Here is a 25,445-nt window from a genome sequence, read left to right on the forward strand (position 1 = left end):
TAAGTTCTTCCTGTTTGCTATTTTTGAGCCTCATGTTGCTTGATCAGAAAAAGTATGGCTTCTATATACATAACTCTTTATTTTATATAAAAAAAATAATAACATTAGGCAAAACGAGTATAAAAGGACACTGTAAAACCCAGGGTATACTTTCTTCTTTCTTTTCTATCTACTTTCATTCTCAAGTGGTGTCTCCCTCGGCACATGTCCTGAGCTGACCATGGCTGTCGCGAGGACTTAAAATTACAACCAAAACATACAAACTAGGAAGGGGATATATAAGAAACATGTATGTATCTGCTGGCCCACTGCAAAACTTAAGATCTCTTTCCTGTCTTCTATCTTTTCTATTTACGTTTTGTTTCAGGCGGTGTCTACCAAGACACCCGTCCTCATATGACCTTGGCTGTTGAGATGATTTTTAGCCTCAAACACACACAGATCCGCAACACCGGCCAACAATCCTATCTGAACTAATCCACTCAGATTCCGTGTTTACTGCTACAACATATAGTGGATAGACGGTGTATAATCCTCGAAGAGATAGCTTTCCCCTAATCAAAAACCACATCAGGAAGTAATGACTGACACACGTTTTATGTTCCTAGAATACTAGTCTGATAGCTTGTATTGGCATATATTGTATAACGAGCCGGATAAGTTAATGGCGTAGATATATTCATTTTCTTATCGCATGAAAAATAACCCCAACTCGATACCCCCTACACGTAAGTGGTGACGGCAAAAAGCTTCGCAGATTGACCGGTGATGGATATATTTTAGCTGTTCTTATGAGATCACTAACTCGCAAACATTAAACACTCCACTGACTAAGTTTATCTGCATGAACAAATGACATACATAACGTATACGAGTCTCAAAACACTAGTAAGCAATGCTATCGTTTGTTTCGGGGTCATCGCAACATCTAAGGTCACACGAAGACGTGTGCATAGGCAATACAATCACATCAGTTTTTGTTCTGTGTTCTCCAAGAAGAAACATGGAAAATGATGTCACAGAAGGCCCAGCAGATATTGCCGTCTGAAATAACATAACGGTCAGATACACCAGGGCCGCTTTCGTGTATGGCTCTCTTAGCGGTTAGACTGGTTGGACCAGAGTTGCTCGTTTATGAAATAAAGTCGGACCTACTAATCTGATGATGCTTTCATGTGAACTAAAAAAAAACTTGCTAGGCCTGCGTTAACATTTGTAAGTCCGCCTGGATTTATATCCGAAAATGTTATACTTAAAAACTAGACAAACCGGTTGTTCTGCATAAACGAGCAGGCCCAAGGCCTATACAATTCAGATTGATAAAACCTGAATATCTATTTCACAGAAGTTTCTTTAAAAACTACATTTTATTACAATAGACTCGAGGGTGTCTTCGGCCTGGTGTTAAAGCCAGTGTCATATGAGAAGTGGTGTATTGGGAGACAGCCGGAAAGATAATATAAATAAAAAAGAAAGAAGACAGGAAAGATTGGAAACAAAAATATCTTAAGTGTACAATAGTTGTAGATCAAGTCTCTCCAATGCTCATTCTGGAGTGATCCTACACATTAGTACCCTTTTTGCGATACGCATCCAGTGGGATACATTAGGTTTATGCTCGTTTTCTTCAATGTCCCTTTAACAAAACAAGGACGAAGCCACGCCCGATTCTTCAGGAGGTCACATTAATCGCCTCATAAGATCATGCGGTGAGATACAGCAGGCCTTTTCTTTTTTCGAACCTGCACGGTTTGCTAGACCAAATAAGACCGAACGCAACCATTGATGACTGTGTAGTATTTATGTACACTTTGTTGCTACTTCGAGGCTTAGGTATGTTTAATCTATACTGTAGAAATGTAGATGAATGCTTGATCTTCGAGGTCTGCTTTTATTTGGAAGCCAGTATACGATTTAGCATTTAGATCAATAAATGTGACATATATGACAATGTCTTAACAGGGTAGAAAAGACAATGTACGGGGCTAGAAGATGTATACATTCACTTAAGAAAAGTGCTTAGTTATTCAAGTGACGAAAATATATACTTAACACACAACACAAACGAATGGGGTCCTTGGAAGGGAAAACGAGTCAAAAATATATTTGTCTACTATTTTATCATCATGGTAGTTAGAAACAAAGACAAACATGTATTCTACTAATTTGTTGTCATGGCTCGATATCCTTTATTGTAAAATTGAACAAGAAACTATGAGTAAATACAGAATCGCAGATGCCTCAATGAAGCCGATTAATTTTGTCTTAATGAACACTATCATCTATGAGCCTGTTAGAATTGTTAACGATTGCTTCCAACAAATGTTTAGGTCATTTCTGCGACTCACAAAATGAGTATTCATTAGAAAACATAACATCGATTTGAAAATCTGTTGACATTTATTATCTTTATGGTATTGTAGAGAAATGAAATCTTACAATTTAAGATCATCCGTGACTAATTGCGATTGCCTGTCGATGTGCTTCCGTTAACAACTCACAATTTTTACTTTTCCAGAAAAGATACATGTATCAACAAGTTGTTGCAGGAAGGTTAGTGGTAAAAGGCAAACACAGATTACAAATGACTTTGTCGGTTGAACGTAAGACGAACACATGTTTTGTTTTGTTTGGTTTGATAGGATTGAACGTCCTATTAACAGATAAGGTCATTTAATGACGTGCCTCTGTGTATCTGATGTTTGCATGTACGTGTTTTAAAATGTGTGTGTGTGGGGNNNGGTAATTTGGTGTAAGTTCCTACATACGATAGCGCCGATCTGGCACCTTATAAATGTTATTAAGGTTACAGTGTGCAAAAACAAATTTTAAAGAGGGTGAGAACATAGGTAATAGTGTAGAGAGGTGAAACGACTTTTAAAGGTTTCCAAAGTTTCAGATGAGACAAGGTCTGGTGGGAGGTTATTCCAGTCTGGGATAATTTTGGGGAAAGGGGAGTATTTGCGGCAGTCTGTTCTACGCTGTGAGAAAGAGTGAGTGTTTCGTGTCTGTTGCAACTGTTTTGTCATGTATTTTTGAGATAGCTACAATATTAGAAGTGATTTGAATATGATGGTTAGGCTGGAAGCCTTACGCCTATCAGCAAGGTGATTGGTACAAGCATGTCAATAACACTGGATGTGTTATGTTATATGTTTGTTACAAGCCGTGCAGCCCTACGCTGTACCATGTATAGTTTATATATGCCACTCTTTTAATATGGGTCCCACACGGAACAAGCAAGTTCCAAAGTCGGACGCATAGATATATGTATGGCTGTTCCTAAATTTGTGGTTTTAGAGTTAATTTTGAAGTTACGCCGAATAGGGCAAGGGGTTTGTTAGCTTCATCAGTTAAAACACACATGCGCCACATGTGCCTCGGTAGCCGTGATCGCTAACGCACACAGTCATTGTACTACTGTGTGCAATCAAGCTTGAGCTTCAAACCATTCGCTCTCCCAAGAATTTCGGTTCGATCCCCGGCGGTGGTGGAAAAAAGAGAGTGAAGTCTGATAGGGTTAGTTGTTATCCCTCCGATGGCACGGTGGTTTCCCCCCGTGGGTTTTTCTCCACCACGAAACACTATTTGTTCCCTTAGCGGCGTCGTAATAAAAGCTCTACAGAGCTTATATTTGTTGTTGACAATTGTACACGACGTTAAATAAAGATTATTATTATTATTATTTTATAACAGTGATATTGAATTTCCTTTTTTTAGGTTTAGATTTCAATTTTAGGCCAAACTATGTTGCTTTATCAGTATCCTCTAGACAATGACCATGAAGAAAAGTAGCTTTATTTGACTGAAGATTGAGTTTTTATAAAAAGGAAAAAAACGTTACATTTTTGGGGTGGAATTCCATTTTCAACCTTTTTCCCAAACTGCGAGCTCGCCTAAATCCGTCTGGAATATTGTGGCATCCTCGCTAGAAGTAACTGTTTTGTATACAATCTCATCATCAGCAAACATGAACAGCAAGCATTTGATCGATGAGGAGAGACCAAGGGGCATGTCATTTATATAATACAAAAACAAACTCGAGCCGAAGACTGACCCCTTTGGTCACCCGACTCGACTGGTACATATGGTGATAGTTCGCCTCCGAGTTTGACTGCCTGTGTCCTATTTGTCAAGTTTGTATCCATATATATATTTTCCTCCTGATCCAAAAGGTATTGCCTGATTTGTTTTTCATATGATTTAATGTCTTGTACAAGACACGGATTTTAATATAAAGGCACTACTAACTTGTATCATCAGAATACTATCTTTTTTGATTCAATTTTGTCTAAACTCGTCACATCGAAACGGTGCATAAGGTTTGTTTAAAGCACTGCAGGGAATCATGTAGACACAACAGCTGACATGTTGCGCTGTCATTATAATATGTAGTACTTTTCTCTGGGGAGAAATAAATATTGATATCTTTTTTAAATATACGTGTGTTTTTTCGATTAAATCCGATAACGTAACATAAAAAGGTTTAGCGCGATGATCAAATACCAAAACATGTTTTCAGAGCAATTACATTATAAAATTTGTCGAGTGTTTATTTTAAAAGGATGATCAGCCTATTAAGATAATAAAATTATCCTCGTCTGATCCAACCTACACGACCATTCAGATGTGTCTGCGCCTTTCCTGAAGTACCCCCATCCTCACCTCAACCAACCAACCAACCAACCCACACACCCACACAATGCATTGAATGGCGCTGTATTATTTGGTAGGCCCTGCTGCTTCAAAGCTCAGTTGATAGCAGTTTATGTTCAATTGTGTATATACATGTATCTCAGTCTATACATTCAATTTGCTGTGTATACTCGATTATGCTGGTTCATGAATGCGTTTTCAATGCCATCATAGTTTAGCGATTTTTAATCTATGTATTAAAATGACTATATCTATACGTGAATAACAGTTGTAACACATACAAAACCAAACAACAAAGCACACAATACATCTCCAGCACACACACAGGCATACACACATAGGGAGATATTAACCAGGTGGCATAGGACTAGTAGTAAGCGCCTGATAAGGAAGCTCCTGCTAATTCCTAAATATTGTATTGATTAATATATATGTATATTGTATTGACTGTATACAATTGTATATCTATGTACTGTAAAGCGCTTTAGAGTGGCTTATGTTAGCTAGATAGGGCGCTATATCAAATGTTGAATATTTTATTTATTTTATTTATCCATGTATATAATGTGTCTTCTGATCTGCTTTCAAGCTAAAATCAACCTTAAGGAAAACTCAAGTGGTTTAAATGTAAATATGTTATGTACGTATAGATATAGTGATTTTAATACATAGATTAAAAATCGCTAAACTATGATGGCATTGAAAACGCATTCATGAACCAGCATAATCGGGTATACACTGTTTGTGCCAGACACTTTCAGAATTTCAAGATTGACCCTGAATGTTACACATTAACTCCGTCTAATTATTCAGATAAAACCAAATTCGAGCTCGATGCTGAAAAACAACACTACACATCGTTTGATTGTGACCTGAAGCTCTGACATGTAACATAATATTGCCTTAACTGTCGTATGTACTCCAATGTTTATAGATATAGATGCATATTCTGATACTAACTCAGGAGATTTAGTTATCTATTCGTAGTGCCTCTCTCGGGGCTTCCACCGGTGACTGCATTGCCTGTAGGAAGTGGCTAACTTATGTGTATGCCAATTGTATCAACACAAACTATATATATAGAATTTAAAATGTTATTCCTACTGCGCAATAGCATTATACTCTATTCAACAAGTGACCATCCTGGCAGAATATCAGCGTACATAGCAGTGACTCGATGAAACTTGCACACAGTATTTAACAGTTGTGTGATCGCACAATGCATCGCAATTACCCTGCCCACACCGTCCACACATAAGTGCGATATGGTACAGAAAGCTCGGTATGTTGATGTTACGGAATGAAAAGTAACCCGGAAATCTCGAATGAAATAAAGTAGAACATATATGTATTTAATATCCCATTCAATGTATTAAACATGTTACTACAATAAATGTAACACTGTCAATTATGGATTTGTACTGCATGTATCGGGTACAGTACCAGACGAGGCAAATTGTATGAAATTGATCGTTGAGTTCACCGGTGATTGGACAGTTATCAAAACACAACTGGACCTTACCTGTGGTAATTAGTATTTGGTATTAGGTAAGGCTGCTTTGTTAGCATTGTACGTGTACGGTATGTACATGTATATAACCATACATCTAAATTCCCGTCGGTTGACCATGTTAATCTTGCTTAGATATGGAAGCATACTTAAATCAGGAAAGATATAAGTTTAAATATGTATTTGGGATTACTTGTACTTATTCACAGCCCATTTCTAAATATATATCAACCACGACTCCTATCGACTGACCGTGTGTTAGCTTTTGCACAGTTTTGGGAACGCTTGTGTAGCCATAACATATGTTATCAACTCAGCGATGTAACGGATGCCACTTTTTCCAAATGTATCCGTCTGGAATCCAACTTGGTAATATAAATAACAAGTGCAGACCTCTACCGATAGAGGTAAATCATTTTACTTTCATCTGAGACAATAACAAGCGAGTAAATGCTTCATTAAATGGATGTAGGTATCGATAACCTTATAATATTCCAGAAGTCTAACAAATCTTCTATCAATTTTATTACATAAGCAGTGTTGGATTTTGAAATATCGCATTACTATAAATTTGCATTTACGTATTATTAATTTTTAGATTTATGTATCATTTAAAGTTGGTGTATTGCCTGGAATTTTCCCCACATTTACATTGTGTATGTAAGCAACATGTTTTCACGTTTAAATTTTAAATATAGAAATGAAAAGGTAACGCACTTCCACATAAAATGTGTGATCTATTTAGGAACGCGTTTGAACATAAGAGGCTATAAACACCTTTAAACGATACTCTTTACCCATTGATAAACAACCATGGCTTTCTTAAATCAGATTTAGTCATCATGATAATTTGCATTATAATTAAATAGAAGCATATTTATCATCTTTTGTAAAAGGTAGCTTAAATTGAATTATAAGTATTCCGCATTTATATATTAACGATGTGTACTAGTATACCATTTCTTAGTTATTATTTGTATTACATGTAAAAAAAAACACCAATAAAACGGTGCTTTGTCAGCCCAGGTTATCTAAGTGTCTGTGTTCCAAGCAACACTGAATACAGATGCCCACAAAATAGAATGCACTGCACGTAACTTAATGATTAAATATTTAAAAGTGCAAACACATCAATACAAATATATATATTTTTTAATTTATTTTACAATAATTATGAAACAAGTTATTTCAACTTATATTAATCAATCTTGTTTGCCCGAATGTTAGCGTACGGGGGGACTTATTGTAGAAGGAAATTATAGTACCCGTAGAAAAACAACATGGTGGGGCAGGGCAGGTGACCCCATACCTTTTCACGTCCGATTGTGGAATCGAACCCTGTATACCTTGGTGAAAGACAAGTGCGCTATCCACAGCACCACCCGACCACCCATAGCAAAAAATATCAATAATATACCAATTGATTGTAAAATATGGTATATGATTATTGTACATATTTATTGACTGAAATTATAACTATAGATGTAACTTGCAAAAACATTGTATAACAAATTGTTTTAGTCGTCATTTAATTTTCCAAAAACTTGTAGACAAACTGTTTGACTGGTTATGGTTGAAGCATGTGCAATGCAGACTTCGGCTTAAGTTATTATTCAATAAAAGATCCCTAAGGAATATTGGCGCCCATCATCGTATCATCTACCCAAGTTCTATGTTAGTGCGATCTTTTCTCTTTTTTTCCTCTTGACAGTTTGATCGAGTCATGTAAACAATAAATGCAACTTGAAGTAACTTTTGATATAAACCTTATGCTGCTGTGTATAAATGACATCCTTCAAAGCGAGTTGTCGTTTCACATATTTACTAGTACAGTAGCAAATGTAAAAGATATAGAACCGGCCATTGCCATGCACAAATCAAATCAAAGATGATTGCCTGACAGCCATCTTGTTTTTCGGGATGGTATTGCCAAAATGTTGATATTAAACTATATTGGGATATTTCTCTAATCATTGTGATATATATTGCGATATATTGTAGACTATTAAAGACAACAATTAAGCTTGATAAAACAACACAATGAATACAGTTCAGAGCTTGTCTGGCATGCCATGCACACGAATGAAAGTAAATATGAAAAAAATAATATATGGTCCCTTACTCTGGTAGATCCAGATCGCGCATGATAATCAAATTCATTTTAAAAGTAATAGGTTTCTCCTCTGGAAGATTAATTTTCATTGTTTATTTCATATGAAAATAAAAATAATATAAAAAAATGAATTAATTTTAAAACGAAAAAAACCCACCAATGGGTCATTAGGCTTGCCAAAGAGAAAAAATAAGTAAATACAATCCTAGCAACAGGATGTAGTATGCGGAAGGTTTATTCCAATGTCTTAGTATCAGCAGATCTAGCGCTCGGTTGTGACATCAGATAAAATTTCGTCGGTAACACAGGGTTGAAGGGCAACTCTAAAATACGTCTTGTGTAGGACTTTATACCATATCAGATTAGCACGCAATACCAAACTGTAAGTGATTATTCACCCAAAAAAGCTTTTATCAAAAGGTTTTACCAATATGCAGGTCTGTCAAGTATCATTGAAAATTTATATATAGACTTTGTTAAAAAGATCAATCTTCTTTTTGCCACGAAGCAGTATAATAAGTATTTCTTGTCGTAAGTAGTACCAGAAAAGCCAGAATAAGTATTGCATTGGAATCACAATATAGCGTTATATAAATAGTAATATACCAATAAGTCTGGACCTTTTGTGTGTGAAGATCTGTTGGATTCATCCTGAATCAATATATGTGTTTTTCTTTTCCATCAATATTCATATTTTGAAATATTTATTGGATTACTGTATTCCCTCATCGAGTCAGTTTTACAGAATTCTGTTGGATAATTTTGCTGTCAAAGAATTTTCTGCTCAAATTCAAAGGTATTAGCAGCTGGAATATTTCTTGATCAAATATAACTATTTATGGATTACATTTTCTTACTAAATTGTTATTATATTTAACTGTACATATTCCTAGTAAAGACATATATTGAAAATAGATTTTGGATTTTATTTAAAAATACTTTTGTTACCGGTAACTGTCCATATTTAGGCCAGTAGCTGTCCATTATTAGATACAATAATAGACAGCTATGGCTTAATATCGGACAGCTACCTACAGGTACTTCATTTTAATTCTACAATATAATGTACAATGAGAACAAAGGATGATGTCACAGCTGTGTTTTAACTGGTATGTATAGATATTCTCGTCAGCAATATCACTTTGATGAAACCATTGTTGCTTTCATGAATAATGACTTAAGGTAACATTTTGACGCTGAAATATATGTACATGTACATGTAAAATATGAAGACAGGAAAAATACAAATTTCGTTTCTGTTTCAAAGCAATAATTCGATGTTAATTGAAATATAAATGTGTGGCTTCAGCAAGAAATACAGTTAAGAACAATACATATTTCAAACTTTGATCAACGTGTCAATCACAAGACAACCCCAAGCCTATCGTAAATAAATGACTATGAAAAATTACTTTTCGAAGTAAGACAGAACATCACACTTTAGTGTGATATCGGTGTAAAAGCAAATGAATAATTGCCACGTAGATGTAGTTAACTTCAAGTTGCAACACATGCGTTAATAGCTTATAATTAGTAGTTAGATAGTCATAACCATGATCTAAACGATGTTCCACTCCACTGGTCAAAGTGTAACAGCTTCGTACTTGCGATGAGAAACTGAGCACGTGTCTGTGTATGAAAGGCAATAATTGACAGGTCTGTGTTTTAAAACTATAGGCTGCCAAAATATGAGTCATATGACAGGTCAACATGGTGCATCGATAGGGTATATTGATTGATTCCTCGCTCGCCTCGTTTCAAAATTGTCATATTTGTACTTATAAAAGTAAACATATATATATATATATATATATTTAAATTACTACATGTATAATAATATAACATTTTGGACAGTTTTGTATTCAATTTTGTCAACATGATTTATTGATTTGAAACTTATCAACTAATACACAATTATTAACAAATACATATTAGTATCAATGATGCGTGTAATGATGTTAATTTGTTTAAATATAACGAAAGAGGTCAAATAACAGCTTAAAATTTGTTTATTAATCTTTTGTTTCAATGCCAATGACAAACATCACTAGTGTTGATGAATACGAACAACAGAACTTTAGTTAGATCTTTGGACAGTGTTTCTGAAAATTGTTTCCTGAGTATTATAATTCAACGCTTGAACGGGGCTCTCGAGGGGGAATTTCTGCGCATCGAATTCGCGCTTGGTAACACTTCACCCTGACCGGGAAAACAGTTTTACCTGTTGCACCCCTACAGCCTAAATTGTTAAAAACAAAAGCCACCAGAAAACAATCAAAATTGACTAGTTATAATTTATACAGACTACTGGGAAATAATGCAAACTATTGATAATGTTCAGTTTTTCTATTCATCAGTCACAAAGTTACATGAATTACTATTACATTTCTAACGGCCTATCAACACAGAACAGTTCTTTATGGCAAACAAAGGGACAAACAAACAAAAAGGTACACGAGATTATAGCGGGATCTTGACACCCAAAATCGCACCATCTACATTGGTTATATTTAAAAATGACCTGTTATCTTTTAAATCTTATCTGTGTCGTTTGAATTGTGTAAACAGGAAAGTATATTCAACGTGTGGTAATATGGTTATGAAAACTTGTAACTGTTTTATTAACATTGTTCTTAGAAACATAGATTGCCGCACAGTGTAGCAAATGGAACCTATATTTAAAGGTGGTGTGTCATTTTGTGCCTTCTTTTTGCTTTAAATGGAAAACTTAATTTCAATAATATATAATCGTCTATTGATGTCTTTGAGCTTATGAAATCGAATGATGTAGAGAAAGCAATCATCTATTCTGATTCTTTGTCTGTTTGATGAATCATTTGCAACAATAAATTGATGAATATCTCAATTAGTTAAATAATGTCAATATTACATAGTATTGCCTCAAAACGTTAAACCCTTTACAACCAACAATTACACTGCATGATCGTACGAGGCGATTAAGTAGGGCCCACGACAACGCAGTTTGATACAGCAGGCATACTTTGGCCCGGTTTTTTTTATCGTGAATGTGAAAAACCTCTAACAAAGCCAGCATAAAAGGAAATACCAAGCGAATAGAAGTGTCATAAAAACGGAGAGAAAAGACTTGTGTACCCGTGTACTTAATAATGAACCACAAGACAAAGCTTGATTCACTTACTGCCCGCACAAAGGCCTTAGGGATTGAATATTTTGACGTAAATTTCCAGCGATGGTGAATACCAAAACAAACCCACGCATAGTAAATAGAACCCCATGTATTTCCTGCGGAAAGACCTATTATTCGTTAGACACGCTTGGTAGACATATGAACACTGCTCATGAATAGACATACACACTACAAAAGCAAGATATATAAAGAATCATTCAACAGAAACAAACATTACTACCGCCACCTACACACAGCTCATCCTTTCTACGACATAGAACCAGAGGTTATAAATGACACAACAAGGGAAAAGGTCACCATACCAGACAATTGGCAAAGACCAGCGAGAGTTCAGAGTTTTCGTCCGCCATTTTGTCAAGTCGGAAAACAAAGGCTGTAGTAGCATGTTCAGTACTAGTTTACACCTACATACTTGATTGAGTAGAAGCGACCAATATCTAAATCAAAAACCAATCAGATGCCAGTTGTAGCGGCTGTTTTGTCCAATCGCAAACAGAAGCGAAGTTTTGTGTGAAGGTACCATTTAATAACTATATATCGAATTTGAGCGAAATCAGTCAATATCTTCATTCCGACCAATCAATGACTACGGCGAATATTGGAAGACCGATCGCAGAACGAAAAGTCCATGGCACACCAGTTCTAATAAAAGATACTTACGTAATGTATTGTTAAAACTGACCAATCGTTTTAAAAAAAAAAGTGGCGGAGCGGCGTACATAAATAAAGTGGAGGAAAATAGTAGGCAACAGAGTAAAACTTCATTTTGGGGACATATCTAACCAAATCAGTCTATTCTGATTCCTTATCTGTTCTACAGTCTTCGCAACAAAACTTTTAAAGAACAATATTACAATAAGTAAAACATAGTATTACCTCAAAATGTCATAATCCATTCTACTAGGTTCATTGACATGTGAGAAAACCAGGCAATGCATGGGCATATCGCTACCACCCGTTTATGTTTACCTTAAACAAGAGGCCGAATGCGCCTGCACCGTCCACCCGGTATTAATCTCAAGCTTGTAACCTTAAAGTCGACTAAATTAAAGCTACATGCAAAATATCAGCACTTATGACTATAAATCATTCAAAAGAACCTGTCAAAATATTTAAACACATTTGACCCCTGTGACTTTAAAAGTCGAACAAGGTCATGACGTTGAACAAACTGCATAGCCCTTCATCTCAGCATGCAACTTGCCAAACATAACCACCCTAGATATTTTGTACGTTGAGATAAGGTCCTTTAAATGTGTATACACATTTGACAAAATGTGACCTGGAAAGGCGGCCAAGGTCATAATTACGTTTTGAAGTTAGACATAACATCACATGGTGTTGTAACATTGGTGTAAAAGCAAGTGAGTACTGAGTACTTGCCACGTAAATGTACTAAAGTTCACGTTGCAACACATGCGTTTATAGCTTGTAATTATTAGTTAGAAATTCATTACCATGATCTAAACGATGTTCCACTCCACTGGTCAACGTGTAACAGCTAAACACTTAGGATGAGAGACCGTACACGTGTCTGTGTATGAAATATGGGCTGCCCAGGTATGAGTCACATGGCACGTCAACATCGTGCATCGCGATGTTGGGTGGTTTATTGATCGTTCCCTTGCTCGTCTCGTTTTAAAATTATCATGTTGTTACAAATATGTCTTTTAATTTCCTACATTTATAGTAATATAGAATTTTGGATAGTTAAGTGTATATTTCTTTTAAAGTTTCGTTGAATTTGCGACGTATCGGCTAGTGTCTTGATAATGTTCAGTGTTTCGATTCGTGAGTAACAAAGTTACATGAATTACAATCACACCACCTGCATTGTGTTCTATTGAAAATTGACCTTTTATCTTTTAAATCTCATCTGTTTCGTTTGAATCATGATTGGTTTGGTTTGGTTAGTATTGTTTGACGTCCTATTAACAGCTATGGTCATTTAAGGACGGCCTCCTCTGTATACAAGATGCATGCGTGTAGTGTATGCGTGTGTGTTTTGGGAGGCTGCGATATGTTCGTGTTTGTCTCCTTGTGATAGCGCGGAACTGATTCCGACTTTATAGTGCTCCCTCACGGAAACATACTGCCCAAAGCCTTCCTCACAGGGGCGAACGCTCAACTAAAGGCCAAACGTGAGGCATTGTCAAGGGAGACATTATAAAGAAGAAAGTTGTTTAGAAAGAAGAGAAAAGATAAGATCCCAAATTTAGTCGCATTTTACGATCATGCAATGGGGGCAGCAGGTACAATTATTTCGTTTTACCTGCAGGGACATGTACATAATAAAGTATATGCAAATTGTGGTAATCTTTTTATGAAAACTTGTAACTGTTGTAAATGACGTTGTTCTTAGAAAGTGAAATAGTCGTTTTACCTTTTAACTCGCACAGTGTAGCAAACGGAACATATATTAATAAACGGTGTGTCATTTTTGGCCTTCTATTTGCTTATAAGTGCGAATCTTTATTCCAATTGTATATATTGGTTTTTTTATCGTGATTGTGAGAACATCTAACAAAGATAGCATACAATTAAATACCCATCGAATATATGTATAGAAGACACGAACGTTAAGTTTCGTTAAAATCTGCCCAATTGTTTTCGAGAAAAATCAATCTGGGGTGATCGGGTGGTGCAGTGGATAGCGCACTTGCCTTTCCCCAAGGCCGCTGGGGTTCGATTCCCCGATCGGACGTGAAAAGGTATGGGGTCACCTGCCCGACTTCTTGGGTTTTCTCCGGGTACTCCGGTTTCCCCCCACACTAAGACCCCCGCGCTATAATATATGGGCCAACAAGAGTGATTAATATAAGTTGAAATAACTTGTTTCATAATTGAAATAAAGTTTATATTTTTAAAAACCAATCTATTCTGATTCCCTATCTGTTCTACAGTCCTCGCAACACAAAATTAAGGAAGAAAATTCCAATCAGTAAACTGTTTGTTTATACATATAGTATTACCTCAAAATGACACAATGCATTATGCTTGGCTCTTGGAAATGTGGGAACATAAATTGTACCAGGTAATGAGTAGGCAGACCGCTACTACCTGTTGATTTTAAATTTCAAACCGCTGATAACAAATTGTGTAATGTCAAAGTGGTAAAGTAATTGGAATAAATACATAGACAACGAATTGCATTCTGTAAAAACTAAAATTGGTGAATGGTATCGCAGCTATATAGAAAGCCGCAGAGACGAGGTTATCTCTGCCCGTCTCCGAATAGGTCTTTCATACATTATCCATTCTTCTTTATTGAAGTGCGAAGACCAGATTCAATGCATACCATTGCACTTAAAATATACAATAAAACAGATTTTTTTTTTATTAATCTTAACAACCTGAACCGTTTTAAAAAGATAGTATAACCTTTTTTACTTTTTTACTTTTCAATTTTACATTTGTTTTTGACCTATTTGTTTGATGTACATTTTTAATGTGTTTTTTCGTCTCTTATATGCCCTAATGACTTCTTCTGTATTGACGGGCCAAGACGACTGTATACCTTTTGATTTGATTGAAATTCATATCTGTTGATAATACCAGAGCTCGAGTAGACCAAGGGAAGCAACTCTTACAGAAAGACGTGTCACAATAAGGCTGAAAAAGCATTGTCTGGGACACCGCAACCTGATTGCTCTTGAGACAGATTTCCCCATAACATCGGTACAAAATGGATTCATTCTTGTTGATATAGTATATTCAAAATGGTAGTTGCTATTCCCTGCTTAATGAACTGGTTCATCCGTTGTCAGTATAATGCGACCGGGCAGAATGCTTGTGTCGAGTGCCTTCAGCATTGTATTTCAATGAGATAGCACTTTAAAGTCGGCATCAGATCTGTCCTAATACAAGGAGGCAACTACACCAACACACCCTGCCTCCGGCACACATACACGCATGCATGTATACACAAAACACAAGGAGACATGTCCTTTAATGACCTATATATTAATATAATAGGACGGTAAACATAATAAAACCAAACGTTTCTAAATACGAAAATAGAGTAAACTTAATGAAATGGCTTACCTACATATTCATTTTCTTTAGCAGTAAACCTAAGGGGTCATCGAAGAAACCAAAAGTATTCTGCTGCAAAGAAAACCTGCCTTTAGAATACATTCATGCAACCACAACACACATGGAGGCACGTTCTAAAATGACCTTAGCTGTTCATAGGACTTTAAACCCTGTCCAACCATCAATCAACCTTCTCTGCAAGTGATTGAAATACATATATTCCTTACTCTCATTATATGTTTCCTTTAAATGAAGTTGGTAATATCATATTAATCAGACAATCTTATTTTGACCTAAAATAAGTTCTGGAAGAAAATAAAATATTTATTTAAACTATTTTTTAATGGGATGGTACATTCATTCAGCTATCGAGCTACATTTTATATGTTATCATTTTTCATGTAGAAAGTAGACCCTTGTTAATATTGCCTATACAAACGTCAATTTTTACATTAAACACATATACATTTGCAAGGCAGAATAGAAATAACGGATATGACCAATGATAATTGTAAATGCATGCATAGAGTTAGCATGCACTATAATTGCTATGAAACTGAGAACAAAAACGAGTACAAATTCTAACAAAACATCTTACATTTTATAACGTTAAATATATTTCCACAGCCTAATTCCTTGCCAAACAGTTTGGGTGATATGGGGTACACAATGTATATGTAATGTATATGTGTATGCTGGATGCGGTGTGTTGGTGAGTACTAAGTTACTGAGTAATACAAGACACTTATGTAATTGTACCTGAACAGAATTTGGGATTTTCTTTTGTGCCCTCTTATTGGGGACACAAAAGCGTCCAAACTAAATATCCAGCACCTATTGCAATATTTGGTATCGTTATCTTTATTTCTTCTTCTATCCACCTTTTATTTCCTATCGCCTTGCTTGGCGATACCTTACTTTTGGCTTTAATGTTTTACTCCGCTTGTTCCAGTCTACTCAGCTATAAATGAGTACGTGATTGGGTAGTGCTAGAAATTGTTGAATGCTAACTGTGAGCACCGAAATGGCAAAACCAGCTGTATGTTACCCAGGGAGTTGAGAAAGTTATTGGCTGGTTGCAAAGGCGCTAATAATTTGTAAACCGCTTTGAGACGACCTAAGAACTATGTTGTGATAGGGCGGTATATAAGAACCTTGAATTATTGTTATTATTTATGTGACGATTAGCAAATAATGACGCTCTTTCATCATATGTTCGTCTGAAGAGATGTTGTCAAAGCAATAGTAAGCCATGAACCTGTATATGTACTATTTAAAGATAAGCACTTAATTAACAAAGCTTTCATGATCTGTTGGCCATATATTAATCAATGTTAGCCCTTAGGAAATCGATATGATTGATACGTAAAACCTAATACAAAAAAATCCGTTTCCGTTATCATAAAAGGAATCGTAATATAGCAACAGGTGTCTTTTGTAAATAAGCAATATCGAGTATCCCTGTTTCAATTATCATTTACGATTTTTGAATACATCGAGACCGTTGGGAGTCTTGTTACAACAAGTCTCTTAATTAAACGTAAATAAGTCACGGTTTCTTTGTGTGTGTGTGTTTTACGTTGCCTAGCGATAGCAAGCCAAGGTCAGATTAGTACGGGTTCCTAGGGAGACACCGACGGAAACAGAAAGGTGCATGAGAGTAAGTTAAGAAGACAGGAAAGAAAGAAAATGAGAAAAGATATCTTTGGTCACAGCAGATCAATGTTAGTCTCTATAATGTCCATTTTGTAGAAGACATAAAAGAAATCCCCTATTATAATAATATATAATAATAATAGTATACATCATTTATATAGCGCCCTATATAACTTGTAAAATTACTCTAAAGCGCTTTACAACATATGGATAATAGTAATGGTTATAATTGTGAAAACGAAAAAGACAACAAAGGCTCGCAATCACTTTTATACATTTAAGCAAGCAATGTGCACATAATTGAACAAATAAAAGGGTGGTATTTACATAACGTCTTTGCAAAGATTCTAAAATGCAGACGTAAATAGGTTAGTTGTGATGTCCCTCTTGAACTTTGCCAGGGTATCGGACTTTCTAATTGCAGATGGTAAGCTATTCGACAACGTAGCCGAAACCCTCCCAAAGCATCTGTTTCCGTAGGTCAAAGTACTAGATTTTGGGACACACAACAAAGATTCTGACTCCGACCGCAGTGATCGTGACGGCTGATACAGGGTAACGAGCTCCTGTGTGTACTGAGGAGCTGTTCCATTCAGTGCCTTATATGTGTTTTGTACAGAATTTTGTACTGCGAATGTTATACAGGGAGTGGGGACATATTTGACATCTTTTACGATACACATGCTATTGGATACAGCAGATCAGTTTTTGGTGTATGCAATTTTTCATTAAATCAGAACACAATTGAAAAGCCACCTCCGATTCTGTAGAGGGTTATAATTAACAAAATGTAATTGTAAAAACCTTTGGAAATGTTATTGTACATGTTTTAACTTTCTGACTTTAGTGTACATGTAAATCAAACGAGTACTCTAACTGGCGTCTTTGCATTTTGGGTTTATTTCTTGTTCAGGACCATTAAACGTCTTCTATACCAGACTCGCAAACAAACAAAAATGATTTTGTCACAGATTTCCATCCGGTATTTGTTAAAGTGACATAACGGCGAAGTTCATTATTTTAATGTTTTTTATTCAAATACTGCATAAATATATCAATTGCATCTCCTCATGGAAAATGACGGCCGAATTTCGCTAAAATATATATTCGTAAAAATCTACAATTACTTATAGATTAAGAGATTCCACAATCATACGACCATACGATTTAAACGGGATGTGTTTGCGTCATTCCACACCTTTTCATTGTAAACAAACTGGCTTGCCGTGGAGTTGTCAGCGAGTGAAAACTGTTACTGTGTCGCTTCGAGGCGAGTATTTGTCAAATGGTCAGAATATACTACAGGGACTACGATTGTGCATCATTATTCCAGTAGGAAAATACATGTATTACATGTATAATGTACCTAAACAATCAGAACGCTAAACGTTTTATTTTAGATAGCCGCTGGGAAGTTGAATAAAGTAGACGTGGAATCCTGTGTTGTTTATGTAATGAATTAGTATTTAAAGCGTTTTCTTTGCTATTATGTTCGTCTTTGTAACACGGATGAAGTTATTTTGTTATGTTAATTGACATGTACCGGATAGAATTCACAATTTAGTTCCACAGAATATCTGTATACGTCTTTGGTTAGGCTACTGTATTGGTTAGTTTGATTTTTTTCGATGTGGCTGACCAGGGGATAGTTATTGTGAAGTTTTGTGGCGGACTTACATGGTCTAATAGCCGTGGTTATACATGTACTGTTAAGCCATAACTTAAATCATATATTATGTTTTATCACAACATACTGTGTTATCCAGTGAATTTACCAATGTCATATTTTTTTGCGTATTAACGCATGTAATATGACCTATCAGCTCTGTGATTGGTTATAAGTTTCAATTGTTTCGATTGTGGGGTCACGCCTAGGACAAGTACATGACGTCACAGACTTACGCACTGGAGTCAAAATGGCGGCTTTTTACATTTCAAAGTTGCGTGAAAGTTGTCATTTAACACGAATATATGCCACAAATCTTGAGTAAGTGATAAAAAAGGTCTTATACTCGTTTTCATTTCATATGATATTTATGGAACTCTTCACGAATTTTTCATTTTATCTCGCCTACATTGAAAAATTCTTAGACTCGTTTCATAAATCTCATGAAATGGAAACTCATGAAAGATCCTATATATATTATTTCCGGTCGAGGATTTGTATCTTCTTTTTCGGACAATAAAACGAAAGTCGGACTTTGACATACTTGTATTCGGACAAATTTTCGAGGCAGAGTTAAGGGACGAGACGATATTTATTAACGGGATTGGACCGGTTCATAATATTTTACCTAAACACAAATTAGCATGTCCTTTATCCATGAAGTAAAAAATAATCTATCCTATGACTTTATTTGTGTAATAAAAGTCTATGTTTCGATGCAAAAATAGGTTATTGCAATACAAATTATTTCATAATCATACAAAGGGTTCGTTTACATTTTTTTTACAACATCTGATGCATGAAACGTTCATGACAAAAAGAGAAAAGGGGAAAGCATGTAGACATTTACATATACTGCATTGTATAAATACATTGGTCAAATGAAATATCAGAAGTCAGAGTTTTAAATATAAATATATATGATATAGCGTCCTATCTAGCTAACATAAGCCACTATAAAGCGCTTTACAGTACACCTATATACAATTAATACAATTAGCATAATGATTAACCAAAACAGTTTTTCAGGAATTCGCAGGAGCTGCCTTATCAGGCGCTAACTACTAGTCCTACGTCAGCTGGCTAATATCTCCCTATGTGTGTATGCCTGCATGTGTGCTGGAGATGTAATGTGTTCTGTTTGTAGTGGGACCGTGCTTTCAGCGGCATCATTTATAGTGCCACCTCACTTGAATGCCACATCACAGATACCGCAATATCCGCCCAGACCAATTTATACTCCACCTGGGTTGATGGAGTTGTGTGGGCAGGAGAAAAATATTCTCTGAATATCCATGCTTACGCCGACTTCGGGGATCGAACCCCGGCCGGCTGCGTGAAAGGCCGGAGTGTTAACCACTCGACCAATCCGTCCATACTATTATTTACTTAATACAAAAAGGCAATTGTATCAAACATGTTTCATTTCTTCTTCTTCTTCTCTATTTTTAATTTGTCACATAATGCATGTATTCATGAAATCATTTGAAAAAGTGTTCAAAGCCAGAAATGTTTTTCAGACAACACATCTCCCCTAGGTCTCCTGCGCTATAGAACTTATATAAGCACAGCGTACATTTTTTGTTTTATATAGCAAATTACCAACTGTAAAACTTTGACAAAAAAACAATCTTACGTGATGGAATCTTCAATGGAAAAATAAATCATATCTAAGATTTTGTTTTGAGGTTATGGAGATGGCGTAATCAGCAGAATTAGTGTGTGTGTGTGCGTGTGTGTGTGTGTGTGTGTGTGTGTGTGTGTGTGTGTGTGTGTNTAGGGGGGGGGGAGGGTAAATTGTACTTACTGTCCACTTTTAGACGTGTAATTTAAATTGAATGGCGTAAGGAAGGGATAGCCGTTATCGGTATAATATGACCGGTTGAAAGGTGACGCGACCGTATTTAGTACACGATATTTCATAGAATGTTGTATTATGACTTTGGTTTGGTTTGTTTGGGTTTTACGTCCTATTAACAGCTATGGTCATTTAAAGACGTGCCAGGTTTTTGTGGTAGAGGAAAGCCGGAGTTCCCGGAGAAAAAAACACCGACCGACGGCAAGTACCTGGCGACTGCCCCACGTAGGTTTCGAACCCGCGGTCAAGTGGTGGAGGGCTAATGGTAACAGAATGCCACAACGCCTTAAACATTTGGCCACCGCGGCCCCTTGTATCGACATTCCTAATGACCCATCAACACAGAATATGTCATTAGGGCAAATGACACTTTAAAGCGAACATTGATTGGTTTTATCGTCTATGAATGTCTTCTACATATCAACTTGGCTGTTGCTAGAGTATAAATCCTAAACAAACCAAAGACCTAATTATGATACTGCTCAATGTAGTTAGGGCGAAAGATGCTTTCTATAAAAAACATGTAATAAACGTCTCTTATACAGATGTCATTTGCAGTTCTTCACCCAGTGTTGAACTCTATCTGACCTGTTACTTGAGGTTACCATTCATATTACTGTGGCAGAGACGATATTTGTGATATCTATATTTATAATATTACGGTATATACATATGTTCTGATATAGTAATAGCGATCTTCATATTGTGGTACAGTTAGTTCCTTATTTTGGCCTCTTGGATTGGTTTGGTTATATATATTTTTATCATTGGTCAGTTTTGTAAGTTATCCCGTTGTCACCTCTTGGGTTAGCCAATGGTCAAGGGCTTCTTTGTTTTCTTTGTGTGACCGGTGGCTTTTGGCGCGATATTTATCAGAGACTACATGACGTCTTGACGAAGCAGACAAGACAGGACACTGGTAAGAAATTCACTAACTTGCACTAATTAATACTTCTAATTCTGAATCATCTGTTTCCATTTATATTGTCAAATTGATAGATACGATCATACTAGTTAATTCTTGATTCGTTATTAGCTGTACGGTATATATATATATTGCGTCATTTTACTTGTATTTTATATATACGTGTTTCTTTGTCATACAGAAATTACGAGTACACGTAATAACCTCGGATAATTCCGTACGACTTCAAATGGCCCTGTTCCACAAATAGGTACAGTTTTCTATTTTAAACTTATAGTAATGTATTGATGAATGTATTTTATTGTACTCTTTGTATATTTATTAAGTAACCTCCGTACCAATAAATACTGAGCTAAGATAAGATTTACATCATATGTTCAATATTACATGTGTATAAATATCAGTAAATATAATGTAAATCTAGATGTAATATAACTTTTATAACTTATAGAACTATAATCTTACATGTAACATTTCAAGATAACTTCTTGTAAATTCAGTGTGCTACATGTATATGTGCGTTATGAATGAGTTGTTGATCCCATACATATATCTGAAATGTAATTATTATATGATTGCAGGGTTTAATCATTTATGTCTAAGGAATGGGAACTACGCACAATAAATCGTGAAGAACTCTCACAGTGTTTGTTGATGTTTATCTACAAAATTCACCACTGCTACATTACCATTAAACAGAAATCGATTTTTTACCGAAAGAAGAAACAATTAGCAAAAATGAACATTGTGGCCGGAACGAATAGACTAGAAATAGCTGTGAAGGTACACGGAGCTTTCAATAAATCTCTGTCCTTCTGTCTAAACTACATCCGGCCAGATCCTAGCACACACTTTTTCATACGCGGTATTGATTACGTCTGGCTAACTACAAGGGAGAGTTATTATGTGCAGACTACAAAGGTTTTGGTACTTGCCTGTCTTAACACTATCCTTTTCATTGCTTTAGCGCTTACTTAAAAACGTTATGTGTCATGCATGAATAAATCTTCCCAAATTATATTCGATTAATATGTATTTTAATGAAATAAAGAATCGGTTGATTTTGTGCATTTTCTCAACATATTTGTTAACTAGCGATACCTCCCTTTTGGCATTAGTATTGAACGTTCGCCTGAACAGTTTTTTTTAATTTTGTTTAATTCTGTGATCTAGAATATGGGCAAAAATAATTAATTCAAACAATATTCGTAGCCCTTCATGCCAACATCCTAGCCAAATATCATCACCCTGGACTTTTTGGTTATACAGAAGAAGTCGTTTAAAGGTCTTCAGGACAATTTACCCCTGTGACCTTGAGTATAAAAGAAGGTCATTCATTTGAACAAACTTCGTAGCCCTTTGTGCCAACATCCTTCTGGCCAAATATCATCATCCTTGACCTTTTGGTTATACAGAAGAAGTCGTTTAAAGATTTTTAAAACAATTGACCCCTTTGACCTTGAATATGAGTGAAGGTCATATGTGTGAACAAACTTGGTAACCCTTTATCAAAGCATGCTACTGGCTAAATATCAACACCTTAAACATTTTGGTTATTAAGAAAAAAATGTTTAAAAGTTTCAACATATTTGACCCCTGTGACCTTGTATATAGGGGAAGGTCATTCATTTGAACAAACTTGATAGCCCTTCATTCCAGCATTCTACTGGCCAAATATCATCATCCTGGGCCTTCTGGTTATTCAGAAGAATTTGTTTAAAGATTTTAACATATTTGACCCCTGTGATCAAAGGCCATTCATTTGAACAAACTTGGGAGCCCTTTATCCCAGTATGCTACTGGCAAAATATAATTAGCATGGGCCTCTTGGATATTCAGAAGAAGTTGTTTAAGTAAAAAGTTGACGACGGGCGACGCACGACGGACGCCGCACCATGGCATAAACAACGCAGATTCGGAATCTTTATTGTATCTGCAATGTTAACCCAAATATGTATATACTAGCGGAAAAAAGAAACTGTGCATGCCTAAAATGTGTTATAAAAATAAATGTGTATGACGTAGAACAACAAGGTATATAAGGGCCAGGTGAACTAACAACGGGTTTACCTGTTGTAGCGCTCACCCTAAATGCTGACCGTTAAGCAGGTTATGAACACTTCTGTATTGAAGAACTTAGCTATAGTCCGGCTCGGGAACTGTTTTTCGCACAATCACAGTAAATTGTATGACTCATGCATTGTTCGGGCCTCGAACACAGGACCTACGGAACCAAACTGCCTAGCCTAGGATATTTCTAGGCTAAGCTATTTGCTGCCACAGGTCATCTGTCTTAGTCACTTGTGTTTCTGTTACATATATGTTTATATATTTATTTATCACATACTTTACTGTGTTATCCAGTAAATATACCAATGACATAATGTTTTGCGTATTAACCCATGTAAAATGACCTATCAGCCCTGTGATTGGCTGTACGTTTCAATTGTTTCGATTGTGACGTCACGCCTAGGACAAGTACATGACGTCACAGACTTAAGCATTGGAGTCAAAATGACGGCTTTTTACATTTCAAGGTTACATGAAAATTGTCGTTTTAACCGAAAAAATGCCGCAAATCTTGATTATGTGATAAACACGATCTCACACTCTTTTTTCATTCCATATGAAAATGAAACTCGTTAAGAATGGTTCATTTTAGCTCGCCTAAATTGAAAAATACTGAGACTCGATTCATAAATCTCATATGAAATGGAAACTCATGTAAAATCCTATATATATGTTGGTCACTCCCCGACATCACTTTTGATATTTGGATATGTACTATTTTTTGTCACATCACAATGTCAAGTTACAATTGTGTTACATCTCTGGTTACTCGCTGACCCAACACCTAAAAGCAACCCATAGAAGGTCATGTACAGGTGACCAAGGTAATTTGCATAACCTTCATATTAAGAAAGAACAACGATTCATTCTTGATAATTTGATCCAAGGGGAAAATGTTGCAGCTCCTGCAGGATACGGAAAATCCCTGCCTTAACATATGTATCTTCATGTTATGCGAGGATGGGGCCGAAACTTACTTCCAGGAAATGTTTTGGTGTGTTGTCCTTTAGGCGCAGGTAAATAAGTTGGTTTCGAACACATGATATATTTTTTCAATATCTTCTTTGTATCGCCTGCGTGATCTTTGTACTTCAATGTATTGTTCTATGTGAAACTGCGATACATCGGCTGACCAGTGGCCTGGTGTGTTTTGATGGTATGTGCAATCATTTGGGTTCGATCCCCTGTGGTTGGAAGATATAACGATATATGGTAGTGGTATGGTTGGTTGTTATCCCTCAAACACTGGTTTTACCAATGGACTTTCATTTTACTAGAAAAAGGTTTTTTACCTTGTCGTAAATAAAGTTGCGATTTGTTGTTTACAATGTATAAGATTTTAAATATTGTTGTTTCACTGTATGATTAATTGGAAGATAGGAATGAACCTTACCTTAAGTTGCCGTCAGATCAGCAGTGTATGATGAAGATGTGTACTTTTATCAGTTTACTCTGGTAGGCGTTGATGACCACGGGCTCCTGTAATCTTAATTACCTCATTTTCATTTTATTTCCGCTGTCGTAAATAAATAAATAAAGACAAAAATAAGTGAGAAGAAAATATAGTACATTAGTCTGTGAAGTGACTATTTATGCCGTCGTCTAAAATAAAATTAAGTATCGAATAAGAACAATATTTCATTTTTATAAATTTCTTCTCAGGAACTGGTAGTTTTGTTTTTAAACTAGAAAATTTATGTAAGACATACATGCCCCGCTTATGGAAGGGAGGGACGCAACGCGACGGGGCGGACACGGGCAACACTATAGCCCCCCCCCCCCCCCCC

This window comes from Mizuhopecten yessoensis, unplaced genomic scaffold (genome assembly GCF_002113885.1).
Source record: "Mizuhopecten yessoensis strain PY_sf001 unplaced genomic scaffold, ASM211388v2 scaffold7551, whole genome shotgun sequence".
NCBI classification, from domain to species: Eukaryota; Metazoa; Mollusca; class Bivalvia; order Pectinida; family Pectinidae; genus Mizuhopecten; species Mizuhopecten yessoensis.